Source organism: Rosa rugosa, chromosome 4, assembly GCF_958449725.1.
Source record: "Rosa rugosa chromosome 4, drRosRugo1.1, whole genome shotgun sequence".
NCBI lineage: Eukaryota > Viridiplantae > Streptophyta > Magnoliopsida > Rosales > Rosaceae > Rosa > Rosa rugosa.
Genome location: NC_084823.1, coordinates 55,007,456 through 55,018,409, shown reverse-complemented (window position 1 = coordinate 55,018,409; position 10,954 = coordinate 55,007,456). Strand labels below are relative to the sequence as shown.

Sequence of the window (10,954 nt, the reverse complement as noted above, 5' to 3'; positions counted from 1 at the left end):
ACGTACTGCTGATTATATATTGACCTGCACAGAATATCTAGCGAAACTTCTTCGACTCTTCACAGAATATCTAACAAAACTTCCTCGACTCTTGGCCCGTGATTCCATGAGCTAATCTCTGAGCTGGCAAAAGTAGGTTAGTGCTAATGATAGGAAAAGGACAAATATATAGTTGAAATTAATGGACTTGGTTTGAACTTTGAAACGGGCGTGCAAAGTCACTGGACGGAAGACAAAATCCAACCGTCAGAACATCCACTTGGATTGATGGAGGCTTGCTTTACTTCATATTACTAACAATTAAATTCTTTTGATAAACAGAAAAATAAAAAATAAATGAGAGAAAGAAGGGACAGATCGTAAACACACAACACATGGGAGTTCAGGGACGTACATAACATTTGACAGCAACTCGGAGCCGTCACACGACGGTGGCATGGATCGACCGCGAATAAGTAAGAATCTGAAATTACGCGTCAAAGCCAGCCAGCTATGCAGCCGTCAAGTGCAGAACAGACCGGAACCAAACGCTCTCGCTGACTCCTTGGGCGTTGGATTACTACGTATTATGAATTTTGTATGGGAGTTTATTATATATTGTGAATCGTCGTTCAATTATTTTTTTTATCTTAAAAGCTAGGTTACGTACGTGTGGTATGTTGATTAGTTATTAATCTAACTAAAACCTTAGAGTGGAATTATTTCACTAACAATATCGGGGTTTTCAAGCGGTTTGGAGTTTTCTATAATACAACCATATTTTTCCATAAAGAATCAACCAAAATGTATTAACTCCATCTAGTCGTAAGCTAATTTTCAAGCGGCTTGGAGTTTTCTGCTCTACAAGAAATTAATATAAAACCACGATTATCAAGGTGAATGTATAATATTCACACACAAAATAAAGTGAATGTATGATAATGTAGTTAAGAAAAATTACGCCAAATTAACAAAAAGTATTTCAATATGAACATTTGATGAAATTTATATTTGTGAAAACATTAAATATCTTCACTTCATGTTATATGTTTTCTGGCAAGTGACGTTGGGTTGTATCGCAATAACATGCTTCGATCGTTGCTTGATGTTGGCATTAGTTCTCGTCTATAGGATGAGAAGTTTATTCTGTATTATAGGCTTGCTTAACACGAGCTCAAATTTGTCATGTAACGAGTAATATATGCTTAGGTAGGAAGTTTGTATTGATGATTAACCACGTCTCTCTCTAAGAGAATGTATGACTTTGCCCATGACTAGTTTGATTCACCGTGATTAAGGCCGGGCAAGGTCAGCTTTTATCTCTGTAGTTCTGTGCTTCCTTTGCGCTGCATTACAAGAATTCACACAACCACCACCTTAATCGTAATGCACATTCTGAGTCTATTACAAACCAACATACCCTACGAATTCAATATGCTTGAATTACTGATAAAAAAAAAAAAACCAAAATGCATGCATGAATGCGACCACCTAGAGAAAAACCAAATAGAAATTCAGAGATTTTTACCTCCATCGATCAACAATGGTGGTGGGTGTGCATTTGTTTGAGAGATTGAAAGAGAGGTCGCTGTAATGGTGTTTGTACCCCTCAAATATATCACTCAATGTTCCAGAATCCAGATCGTACATATGAATAACACGAATGATATAGAGAATTAATGTGAGTTATGTTTAGCAGAGAATCGAATCGGTGATCGATCGGAGAATTGCTTGTCCGTTGCAATCTTCTACAATGCAAAAGTCGATGAAAACAAAAATTAAAGAATTTTACTCTTTGTACATTACATATTGAAAAATATTCATACCAGCTTTATTAGTATTTGCACCTCCTTCAATACTTTTTACCATCAAATTTTCAATTCAGTCCTTTATTATTTTCTTTCTACACCTCCTCTTCTTCCTCTCTCTTCTATCTTAAGATTTCAACCTCCAAGAAAAATTAGGGAATCCGGATACATAATGGGATTCGATGATTTCTTTGTGAAGATATATATCAATGCAATTGGAATAAACAACGAATTGGCTCGTCCATTTTGTTTGTTAAACACTTCCCTTTTCTGATTAGATAGCTTACTGCAGTTTGCTTTTTAGATAGCTTACTGCAGTTTGCTTTTTGGTCCAGATATGGTTTAGTATGTTAAAGGGGTTTGTTTGATTAGAGATATTGCATAGGAGTTGGATAATTTTAAAAAAGGATTAGTTACAAATGACCTCCCCCCCTTCTGACGCAGTCGGATTGATAACTAGGTTTACCAGCAATAAACCTAACAAAAGGGATATGAAGTCCACCAGAGATAAAAGAGAAAATTCTGTATTTTATTGATTAAAAGTTGAAAGATAGGTTTGCTTAAATAAGAGAAAAGAAACCCTAGGGCGACTAACAATGAAACCCTAAAGCCCATGGGTAAAAACGAAAACAACCCAAAAATAACTAGGAAAAACCAAAACTCCGAAAAATAGAAAAATGCATTTTTGAGGCCCTAAACGACCCCGAAAGCCCGAAAAATGCCACAGCTCATGGCGAAGCGATGAGTTTTCGTTTTCCTCCTTTTGCACGATCCAACTGCTCTTCGAATTTGCCTGCCATCCGTTCTACATCACCACCACCCCCCCCCCCCCCCCCCCAAATTATGAGGCTGTTATCATTTTCATACTCAACTATCAAAATTTGCATACCTTTTTTTTTAATGCCTAAATAGATTTTTTATTTTTTATTAATCCCATCTCATTCCACCCCACCGACTATCCTTGATGAGACTCGAACACATGACCTTCTGAATGAAAAACCCTTGTCTTCCCACCCCACCAGACACACACAACCTATTTGAATGTCAGTGCATTTGCATACCTAAAGTTTTATTCTGTTAACATTTTGATACTTTGACTACTAACACTGTTAACATTTAAGGGTATTTCAGTCACTTCATTGAATATATGATTTTTGACATTTACTTTAGTGATTTTTCTTTCTTTCAAACAAACACTAAAATTACAATACACTATATTTTAGAGTACCGTTGTGGTTAGAGTACGGACTGGGGGGGGCGGAGAGAGAGGACGGACTAGGGAGTTTGTGGTTGGTTAGATGCGGACTTGGGAGTGTGAGATTGCTAAGAGAGGGACTACTAGCTAGGGAGTTTGAGATCTATTTGCAAGAGAAGGCTAATTGGCATTTTGAGGTTTCGCAAATGAGCTGATTGAGGAGTTATAGATAATGGAGGATTCGACCTTTATTTGGAGGCCACCTAGCAACAACTTCATCGAAATTTCACTTTCCCTTCGTCCTTTTCAAGGAATTCTTTAACACTTCAATTAAAAACACTAAATATGAACCCGCTTTCCAAGAGAATGAAATTCCCAATTAACCATTAATTTCATCAATGAGGAGAAGTGGAGAACAATGATTCTTTCATAATGAGACTCTTTTTAATATGGAGAGTTCTGGAATACGCAGGTTGTAACTTACAGCCATTGGGAGGGGCGACGTGGCGCGAGGAGAGCAACTGAATGAGTCAAAGTGGGGCTGAAGGTCATTACGCAGCTAACGGTGCCGTTGGGGTAAAACACTTTTTACAGCCTCCTCGGTGGCGCATCAGCAACCACAACATTATCCCATCCTTTCCTCTCAGACCCAAAATCACTTCTGTTCTCTCTCCTCTCACCACTCGACTTCATAAACCAAACCATTCCTTTTCCGCTATTTAACCAAAATCCAATCTTTGAACACAAACCAAGCCCATAATTTTCGTGGGTTTTCCGGGAAAGCAATTGGGTTTTTGTTTGAAAGGAAGTTAAGGGTTTTGTGAATGCAAAAAGAGGATGGCGTTGATGAAGCTGGGGAGCAGAGTAGAGGGGAGAGTACTATGCCGGAGCGGTTTAGGTGCTTGACCTAAGAAACTCCTGACCATCCTCTGAGGTGGCCTTTGTTTCTGGGTAAAATGCTTCACTATCTTTGTCTATCTTTTTTTTGTGTTTTATGAGAAATTGGTGATGATTGGAGAAGTGAGGAAAATGAAAAATTGAGTCTTTGGGCTTGTGTTGAATTGGGGTCTTGGTAGTGTGGAAATTTCTTAGTATTGTTAAAACTTGTAGTTTGGTAGTACTAATTTGTTGATCTTCTGTAATTAACGTTATGTGTGGTCTTTGTGAAAATTCGAACTATTGCAATGATTTGATGAGCTGTGGCTTGGTGTATTTATGTCATTGGTCATACTAAATTGATCGTTTCCTTTGCAGATGACCCAGCACAATGTTGCAGCCTTGGTGCTCGTGAAACCTGGAGAGCAAAATCCATTGCAGGAATCATAACAGAGAGAGGTACTTTTTACATTAAGGCTTCCATGTCTGAACCACTGGATATATAGCACATTGCTCATCTTGTTGGAGATTATGATAATGGTCCTCTAATCTGAAGTGGGACTGTTGTCTTTAAGGATAGGATAATGTGAAACTTGTTGGGTGGAACAAGTAGGCAGCAAGCATGTTTAGAATGTTGATTATGTCTCTAAAAATATTTTGGGTAGTAGAGACTGAGGATCAACTTGAACGAGCAAAAGACCAACATGACATCACTGTTCATATATAATGTGAGTTTGATATGGGGTTTTAGTGACAGTGTACATGTTGTTGATGGTGTATATGCATATGTGCGTATCCATATGTAGTTGCTAAGTATATTCATGATTAAGATTAAAGATGGTTAGATTTTTCTGAAGAACTGCATTTCAGCAAGCTTGATTATATGGGATTTAAGCGATAGTGTTGTATATGGGGTTTTGCATATGCATAAAAGTCTATATGCAGCTGACATCAAAGATGGTATACTGAAATTATGTTTCTGCATCCAACAGATATTTTCGCCATGCTTCATGTGAGATGTATGACATTTCTCAAGGTCTGGCCAAATTTGTTTGAATAAATAGGTGTGTCTTCCTTCCGCTAAACTATTTTTGGTCTGAATTCTTTTCGATAAACTGGTTCCTTCATTTATCACTATGCAGAGCACTAACTTGAATTCTGTGAGTTGTTCTGCAGAGATATTCTCCGTACCTATGCGCATGATGATGTCAGTGTCGGATCTTGGTTTATTGGGCTTGATGTTAAACATCTTAATGACGCCAAGTTTTGCTGCTCCTCTTGGACAGGAGGTCTGTCTCTCTCCCTCACACACATACACAAGTTAATATATAAAATTTGGTGCCAGCCCGCGCCGGTTCAGTTGATTTGCTTCTTAATGTGTTTTTTGTTACAGGAGCCATTTGTGCTGGTGTATGATTTGATTTGCTTTGAGGTGGTGGATCAAAGTAAAACCAGATGCAAGGAGATGGGTTAAAAGACATTGGATTCATATCGATCCGTGAGATGTTTGCAGCCTGCACAATATAGAGTATGAAGATTGAGGAAAAATCATAGTTGTGATTGAGAATTTATTCCAGTGTCTTACCCGTAGGTGAAGTAGCTTTGTTCCCATTACAGTACACTGCAGATAGGAAAGAAAGGATTTCAACAAATTATGCTTAGTTGGCAGTCGGTACTTTATAGGTTCAGTAACACAAATTTTACAGTGTAATAGAGGGTGTTCTTATCGCAACATAATCACTCATTTCTTTTGTAGCATGTTAATTTGCCTTGGGTTATTCATTATTCAGAGCAGTAAAAATTTTGGATTTCCTTTGAAAATATGCATTCATCTCTGGAATGATGGTCAAGATTGGTACATTCTTGTATTTGTACTCCTCTTGTTGTCCCAAGTTCCTCTTCATCTTGATGAATCCTTGGCCAATTAAGGATGGCATCATGTGCATTGATACGGGAATACCTAAACCAATTACCTTAATAGACCTTTTCTGGAACCCGGAGAACCCTTGCTGATTTACCATACCAAAACTCTTAATTGTTTGCCAAGTTAGTTATGATTTTAAGAGAGAAACAAAATCACGGATTTCTCAATCTTTTTCCTCACGAGATAAACAAGCGCACAGATCTAGAGCTTGTACATTAAACCATTGTTATGTTTATCTGTAGCACCATTCAATTGTCAATTTTTAACTCAAAATATACATCACAGAAGTGTGCACCACAACATGGCAAACCTATAATTAAGACAGAATTATGGCAACTATCATATGTGAAGCCCAAGGGCAATTCTTTACAATCAGAGTAGGAACAACAATAATACAACTAAGCATAACAGAAATTTGGAGTTTGGGGTTTTTGTTTAGAGTCAAACACATAACAAATTCGGAAACGTGATCGCACTAGGCCAACAAATGAATCAAACTACAGTTTTTAACTGTAGTCTGATTACCATGTTTGCTGTTGTGATAGATTATGCCTTTCATTTCACCATCCATGCTTCAAAGTTAATGTCATTTGATTCTACACTTTCTGGAAAAAATACTAGGGTTTTGATTGTTTCATATAAATTCAGAAAGTAGAAATTACGTCTTGAGCTGCATTTAAGTGCTCGTACAACATTTGATTGAAGCTTGAGCATTTCTGATCTTTCCCCTCCAGTCTTCTGAATGTTTCATTGCACTTCCTACGTACAAAGCCTGAAAATAGAACAAGTTTTTGCATTAGCAACATGCAGCGTGTATTTATCCTGAAAAAGGAGGATTTGATGGCTTACAAGGTCCGCAGGTTGACCAGATAACCAAGCTCAGAAGGAAGAGTTCCAGAAAATTGATCGAGTATTAATTAATAAATACAGCAAGTCTCTTCGAAAAATAGAAGATGAACTTCATGCTAATCAATCTAACAACCCAAAATATGAGGAAAAGCCCAAAATGCAATACATGAGAGACCCAGATCAAATCCATAAAACTGATTTAAGATTCAGCAGTAAGTAATTTCCAAAAGAAAAGCAAAGCTAAATGATTAAACTGTAATGAGTAAAGGGTTTCATTATCTGGTGCTGCATATCACTAAAGTTCAAAACTTGAATCCCTCCTCTTCTCTTTCCCACCCCTAGCAACCTACAATTTGCCCACGAACAAATTTTTCCAGATATCCCTAATCCTATATCAACTAATCTTGTTTACCATTGCAACTCAAAAACCCAATTGACCCAATTCGAAAACCAATCAAAGAACTCAAATTCAAGGTAAAAAGCAATCAAATTTAAGATGGGTACCTCAGTTTTTGTGACAGTGTGAACAGATTTCTGCTTGGAATCAGCTCCAGGCTTGGTTGATGACCTCCCAATCTTGTGTTTTTGTGAATCCAAGCTTGGTTTTTCGGCCGAGGCGAGAATAGGATTACTCCCTCGTTTCTACCTCAATGATAAAGCTGAATTTTCAGCTTTGGGGACCTTGGTTATCAAGTCCAGTGGCGACAGGAGAGAGAAGTGATTTTGGGTCTGAGAAACCCCTCGAGGAAAGGATGGAATGAACTCCAATTCGATTGGGGTGGATGACGAGGAGGGCTGTAAAACATTTTCACCCTAACGGCACCGTCAACTGTGAAATTACGTTGAACCCCTAGGTTGATTGATTAAGTGGCTCTCCTCGCACCACGTCAACCTCCGCCAGTGGCTGTAAGTTACAGCCAGCGTATTCCAGCCTCCTATACTTACTTATGTATAATTGTTGACAGTTATATTACTAAATCACATTTTTCACGGTCAAAATCTTTTTAAAGAAAGACTCAATGAAAGCACGTGGTGTGGTCCCACCGGTCTCTCTACCACCCAGAAAACCAAGTTTCAAGATTCCTTCTGTTGGACATTTAACAGTCTAAAAAATTCTTTACTGGATCCCATAAAGTGGTAAGAAAGAGTAAAAGTCCACATGGCTTTCTTTTTTTTTTGGATAAGAAAGTTCATATGGCTTTCTTTGCTCAAGAAGAAAAATGCAAGAATTACGCGCGTGTTTTACCTTTTCATCTATCCTGGTATAAATTTCTTAGCACCTGTGTAGCGGCGCTCTGCTAAAATTCATGGTCATGATAGTAAAAGCTTAAAAACAAAGTAACAATGGCAGAGAATCAAACGCTTATTTGAGGAAGAAGATGAAGAACAGAAAGAAAGAAGCAATTGATGATATTGATAATTGGTAATTGTACAAAATGGTTGAGACGTGACAACAATCAAATAAAGAGTAGCTATTTTATGCTAGAAGGGAGTAGAGGCCTTTACAACAAATTGAATTGGATTCTTCTAGATACTCAAGCAGATCATGCTACGGTCAGGATTAAAACTTCATGCAGGAGATTCAAATAGTTAAATGGAGAAGAGGGTCATGCTTTGAGTGTGAGTTGTTGCTGAGATTACTAGGTTTACACACACAGCGGGCACAAATATTAGCCTCACTAGGCCCACTAGCACTGATATTAACCTCACTTGGCTCAGCCTAGTCTTTGGCACATTAGCATTAGTCACATTAGACTCATCATAATGGTCGTCTAATTTGTTCTGCACATCACACTCATCCTAAACCTCTCCATTCTCTATTACTTTAACACGCTCAACTAATTCCATCGCCGTCGTCAAAGTGCAGAGAATAACTAATCGGAGATAGCTAATATATAATAACAGATCAACATACTCTTAATATTCCAACATGCATGCAGATCGATGTTGAAAATTGAAATTGTCTTCAATTATAAACTCATTATTACTTCATTAGTTAAAGCCCATTTTGTGTACTTTAAGACATCAGCCACACATACTACACTTTAAATAAGTAGACCTTTCTAAAGAGAGAGATTAGCATAGGTTTCTGTATATTAACTAATTAATGGAAATTACTCTAGATCTTTTTTCATTATCTCTTTTCAATGGCCTTTTGTGGCCCCTTGCTCACCAAAAAAAAAAAAAAAAAAAGGCCTTCGATAGATCCTGTCGGTTCGAAGTCTTCAAAGTTCAAACCCAGAGTACATTTTCCATCATTTCAGAATTGATTGATTTGGAGGATGGTTTATCCTCACGCGCTTAATGAGGGGTATGGGGATTAAACAGCCTTCACTAACAGTGCACGACGGTGGATCGCCTGCGGAGGCGCGGACGAGCGCAGGCATTTGACTCCTTCATAGGTTCACGCGCCTTGGGTTGTATATATCATTTTAGCTAGGAAGCATGCCCTACGTAACAGAATAAAGTTTAAACCCTCCTTTAAACCCACTCCTATTTCAAGTCGATCTTTTTCTTTAAACCACTAATGGTTTTTTTTTTCCTTCGATAACTATAAAGTTCAAACCACTAATGTTGGAGAATATCGATCTCTTCTATATATAGCTAAAAATAATTAATGAGCGTTATTATTATTTCCTTTACCATAATATTATGGTTTTCTACCAATAAATTCATTATTATGGTAAAATGGTAAATTTTTCATTGTTGAACCGCTGAAGATGATCATGATGAATTACGTATTACCATCAATTAACCATGCATCTCTTCCTTAAGAAAGTCTTAATAGATCCTCCTGTGTTCCGTGTTACGTGTTAAAAGGATGTGATGCTGGAAAGAGATACTCTATATGAAAACCACGGACTGCTTTATTTTTAGCCACTTCGGAATAGATCGCTAGGGAATGTTGAGGCCAGCATTATTGTATTTGCCAGTCATTAAACATTACAAAACAAAGATCTTGTTAGCTTTATCCTATTGGAAAGCTACCTATGGTATGAACTATGAACTTGAACTATTTAGTAGATGACGAGTAGATGATGTCATTGATGTGTTGGGAGACCTTTTGTTTGCTAGCTATACTGTATGAACTTGGACTAGTTAGTAGTGAACTTGAACTAATTAGTAGATAATGTCATTGATGTGTTGGTGATTAGTAGATGATGTATTGGGAGACCTGTTGTTTGCTAGCTACTGTAAGAACTAACACTACTAATTCAAGTCACAACCTTCTTTAATCTTGCACAACTTACCGACTTTTATAAATAATCCCCTGCTAAACCTCTCATTCCCAACTCGCCTTCTCTTGCGGCCCATAGAGTCTCTCTCAGTCTATCCCTCTCTCTTGCTCTTCAGATCTCTGTGCTCACTCACTCTCTGTCATTCACTCCCTCTCCCTGTCTCTCTATTTGCAAGTCTTCAATTCTGCTCTGTGTCCACCCCCAAGATTTTCCTTGATATATCTTTCCTACCCCTCCCGGATTTTTTTCGGTGTTTCTTAATATCCATTAATCGATGGCGGACGAGTCCAGCTTTATAAAGTATCTGAGGAAATCAGATGTGAATGACAGACTTGTAGTGACTGATAAGATGGGTCGCGTGATGCCTATTGCAGAACCAGGAAGTGCCACTGCAATCCGAGTCTTGGACGATAAGGGTGACGATTATCAGTTCTACTTGGCTGGAAGAAGAGGCAAATATAGGAAACCAATTTTCAAGCGCAAAGAATGGAGAGCCTTCATCAAAAAACGAGGAGCCAAAGAAGGCGACTCCCTCTGTTTCTGGCGAGAGGTGAACGAAACGAGGCGTACGGAATACCGCATCGAAGTCATCCCGCCTTTTCATGAATCTCGAAAAAAATTGAGGAATTGGGCCGCCCACGGTCTAGCACTCTAGCTAGCTAACAGAGTACACGTACTCTATGCTGTGTTAAGGAGCTCTACTAGCTTATTCTTCTGCTGTTGGTTTTTTTTTTTTTTTTTTCATGATAAACTGTTGTTGGTGTCAGTGTTGGTGTCAGTGAAGTCTAAATGTCTTGGAGTGTTTTTTTTTTCCTTTTCGAGAAGGGTCTTGGAGTTTGCTTTCTGGCTTTTTCTGCCTCTAGGTATTAGACCTACCTGGATAAATAATTAGAAAGGTGTCTTTTCTGAGGCCGTATTATTACTTTTTCTGCTATTGTCTATTGGAAATGAGAGAATTGGAGAATGAATTTTTTTTTATTCTTCCTCAGTTTCACCAGATATTCTGGAATCCACCGCGGTGGATGTTTACCAGACACACGCGCCACCACCTCAACCCCAACTGGGGGGTCGAAACCTATATCAA

At 38.1% G+C, this 10,954-nt stretch overlaps 2 long non-coding RNA genes across 2 annotated transcripts; one reads left to right on the top strand and one right to left on the bottom strand.

Moving 5' to 3' along the window:
* The first annotated feature begins 3,616 nt into the window (after positions 1-3,616).
* LOC133745418 (uncharacterized) lies at positions 3,617-5,663 on the top strand. Its single transcript, XR_009863605.1, has 5 exons — positions 3,617-3,933; positions 4,237-4,317; positions 4,851-4,922; positions 5,035-5,147; positions 5,252-5,663. It is a non-coding gene; the product is annotated as an uncharacterized LOC133745418 (long non-coding RNA).
* A 435-nt stretch (positions 5,664-6,098) lies between these two features.
* On the bottom strand, positions 6,099-7,562 carry LOC133745419 (uncharacterized). The gene is made up of 2 exons (XR_009863607.1): positions 7,136-7,562; positions 6,099-6,554 (listed from the first exon to the last, which is right to left on the bottom strand). It is a non-coding gene; the product is annotated as an uncharacterized LOC133745419 (long non-coding RNA).
* Between the last annotated feature and the right edge of the window lie 3,392 nt (positions 7,563-10,954).